Here is a 4101-nt window from a genome sequence, read left to right on the forward strand (position 1 = left end):
GGACAAAGGGTAATACAAATGCTACCACATCAAAGTGAAAGAGCCCAGATTTTGAGGCAGGCTGTCGACAAGAGGGAGCAGCCACATAAGGCGGAGCCCAAGACAAACACAAGGTTGAGGCAGAAGCTTCCTTCAGACAGCAGTTCCTCTAACGTGCATTGCTCCCTCTGCAAAGATGACTCCCTCCATTTTGCAAAGGCTGCTGTCTTCATTGACTTCACCTGACACCCACAGATGATCCAATGAGACAGTTGTGACAGCCCTCATCCAGCCACTGTACAAACATGATAACTGGGGTGACTTCCATCCTCTGCCCAGGTCTCTAAACATTGACAAAATCAGAACAGGGGTCCTAGGACTGTCTATCTTCAAGCCCAAATTTCTATCGCCTGTATTGCTCTTTACTCTAGAATGGGTGGTAGCTGACTTCAAACACGCAGATTAGTTTGCATTTGCGGGAGTGGGGGTACCCTACCTAGCTCAGTGGTAGAGCACTTGCCAGGTATGTGCCTTAGGATTAAGCCCCAGCACCACAATATAAAGTTAAAAGAATCTTAAGAAATGAGAGAAGTGTAGAACAGAGCTCTTAAAATTAGCAGATCAAGTACCCTGTGACAAATGACAAAACACTGGGAAGATTGAATGAGATCTATGGTGGAGAGAGCTGGGAGAGTAGAAACTGGAAATGCCTGGATCTGTCCAGTAGCTGGTCACTGTCACTGTCAGGAGAATCCAGATTGTATCATGGTAACAATAGCAACCCCAGCATCGAGGTGTCTTAAAACAGTGTTTCTATTTCTTTCTGGATCATACTACAGCACAGTCACAGGAAATCTCTCTCTTCATCAATGCCCCTCTGCTGAGCAAGAGGCCAGAATCTTCCTTAACTTTATCAGTCATGGTTCCCAAAAGACTCCCTCCACATTCTACTACAGATATATTTGTACATCTGTATTTATTGCTGCTTAATTCACAACAGCAAGGAAATGGAACGGCCTAGCTGTCCATCAACAGACGAATGGAGACTGAAAATGGGGTACATGTGCACAATGGGATTTTACTCAGATGCAAAGAAAAAGTTTACAGGAAAATGGCTGTATCTAGAAAGGGAAATACGAAATGAGGAGACCCAAACTCAGTAAGACAAAAAAAGTATGTATGCTCTTTCTCGTATACAGATCCTAGCTTACAATGCACACACACACACACACACACACACACACACACACACACACACGCATACATATGTGGATGTATATGCAGATAAAGCCTAAAACCCTAGAGGACATCAAGAAAGGTAAAAATAGACACTGAGGAAGGACAGAGAAGACAAAAGGCCACACAGAACACAAAAGAGGAAAGAGACAGGGAGGGTTATAAAGGGAGCTAGCAAAGGGTCCCAGAGGACTGGGGCCGGGGGCAAATCTGCTAAAATGCACTTTGAGAACGGCATAATGATAGCTAATACCCTGTGTGCTGATTTAATTTTTTTTAATTTCTAAGTTAAAGGAATTGAAAAGAGATCCAAAGAGAGGGGGAGGCAAGAGGAGGAGAGAGGAGGAAAAGAGAGGAAAGAAAAGATGAGGAGAGGGGAGGGGAGGGGAGGTCAGGAGAGGGGAGGAGAGGAGAGGAGAGAAGAGGAGAGGAGAGGAGAGGAGAGGAGAGGAGAGGAGAGGAGAGGAGAGGAGAGGAGAGGAGAGGAGAGGAGAGGAGAGGAGAGGAGAGGAGAGGAGAGGAGAGGAGAGGAGAGGAGAGGAGAGGAGAGGAGAGCCTGAGTGAACAACAGAGAAAAGCCTTCCGATGGAACTGATATGTGTCACCTCTGCCCCAGCCACTGGCCAGAGACAGCCCCATGTCCTACCCAGCCACAAGGAACCTGAAAATTGAAAAAAATCACAAGCTGTGATGAGCAGCCATTGTGCCTGTGGCAGTGCCAAACCTCTGTGCTTAGCAGTGGGGAGAGCCATGGCCCAGGACAGTCAGGAAGAGTGGCGGTCCTGTGAGGAAGCTGTTGGGAAGATACAAGCAGAGAGAGAAAGAATCCCTTCACAAAATAAGAGTTTTGGGTGGGGGGATAGGAACTTAAGGAAGAGGGTTGGGTGGGCTGGGTGCAGCTTAGGGGCAGGAGTGAGTGGGAGAGACGTCTTGATAGGAGGGGCCGTTTTGGTGTTAGGGAGAAACCTGGTGCCAGGGAAATCCCAGGAATACCTAAGGGTGGCCCCAGTTAAGACTCCTAGCAATAGTGGAGAGGGTGCCTGATCTGACCATCTACTGTAATCAGATTGGTGACTACCCTAATTATCAACAGAGAGTCTTCATTTAGTAACTGATGGAAGCAGATGCAGAGATCCACAGCCAAGCATGGAGCAGAGCTCCAGGAGTGTCCTAAAGAAAGGGAGAAGGGACTATGCAAGCCAGGAGGTCAAGGTCATGATGGAGGAACCCACAGAGACAGCTGATCAGAGCTGATGGGAGCTCTTGGAGTCTGGACCAACAATTAGGGAGCCTGCATGAGACCAACCTAGGCCCTCTGCATGTGTGTGACAGTTGTGTAGCTTGGTCTGTTTGTCAGGCCCCCAGCAGTGAGATCAGGTCCTGTCACTGGCGCTTAGCTGGCTTTTGTGAACCTGTCCCCCATGCTGGATTACCTCACCCAGCCTTTTTGCACGGGGAGGAACTTGGTCCTACCACAACTTGATGTGTCATGCTTTGTTCAAGTCCATGGGAGGTCTGCACCTTTCTGAGTGGAGCCAGAGGATGAGTGGATGGGGATGGGGTAGATGCAAGGGGGGTAGGGACAAGAGGAGAGGAGGGAAGGGAACTGTATGTAAAATAAATGAAAAATATTAATTAAATAAAATGAATTTTTAAAAAAAGAATAAAGAAAACTCCTAAAAAAAGAAGAAGAAGAAAATAAGAGTTCAGGTCCCTGATTTCTAGTGGCAATATAATGTATATTTCAAGAGAAGATTTCTTCTCTTAGCTGAACAGTAGAAGAGTTTTCAAAAGGAATCCTGCTTTCTAGTCTTCTAGTGTAGAAGTCAGAAAAGAAATTGAAAGAGGATCAAAAGTTTCTATGAAATCAGTGACTAAATTGTCAATAGTCAGTCTATATTCATTTTTAAGGTGTCAACTCAAGTCAATACTAATTTTTAAAGATGTATTTTATTATTTTATTTATATGTGTTTGCATGTGTGTATACACACATAGGTGTGGGTGCTCATGGAGACCAGAAGAGGGTGTCAGATCCTCTAGAGCTAGAGTTACAGATGGCTTGAGCCACCCAGTGTGGATGTTAGAAACTGAACTCTAGTCTTCTGGAAGAGCAGCAAGTGCTCTTAGCCCCTGCCAATATTATGTGTTAAAGCACTCATGGTATACTTTATCACAAACCCAGCTCCAGCCCTATGCTCAGAGAACTCCAGCAGTCCACTCAGAACAAATAGCCTTTCTCATGAATACTGAGCAAACAAACTCTGTGTCCCAGGCAAAAGTGGTGTTCTTGGTAAATCCTTTGAGGCTCCTGGCTGGGAGTGGCTTCGAGATACACGCCGATGATTCTGTTCAAGTTCAGCAAGCTGGAGTGAGGAGCTTCACTTCATGCAAATATTTACTGCCCACACCAGTGGTGAGAGTGACCTAAGGCACGAAGCGGCTGTCACAAGGTGAAGTGTGGAAAAGCCGGACACTTAGTAGGCTTTCAATAAATGCTCTTTCCCTTGTTTTCATATTACATCTCAGCTTTTAGAGCATCTGCCACAGGCAAGATTCCAGATGTGTGAGGCATGTTTATGGCCTCGGATTTCATTTTACAAGACACAGATCTGGACCTTGGGCCTGACTTCAGTAAAGAAGGTGTTAGATTTTTTTTTTCTCACATAATTTCTTTTGTATATTGTACCTCCTTCAAAAGCCAAATCATTAGTCATAAAGCAACCCTTTCTAGAGTTCTGCCTCATATCTTATGACAATTGGACAGCCTGAGAATCGAGTTCAAAGGTACGCTGGTGAGTGATGAGTTTGAAGGAAGCAGGACCAGGAGGAAGATTGACAGTCTGCTGCAGATGCATAGCCAGCCCATCCTTGGAGTCAGGTTAGGA

This window comes from Peromyscus maniculatus, chromosome 2, assembly GCF_049852395.1.
Source record: "Peromyscus maniculatus bairdii isolate BWxNUB_F1_BW_parent chromosome 2, HU_Pman_BW_mat_3.1, whole genome shotgun sequence".
NCBI lineage: Eukaryota > Metazoa > Chordata > Mammalia > Rodentia > Cricetidae > Peromyscus > Peromyscus maniculatus.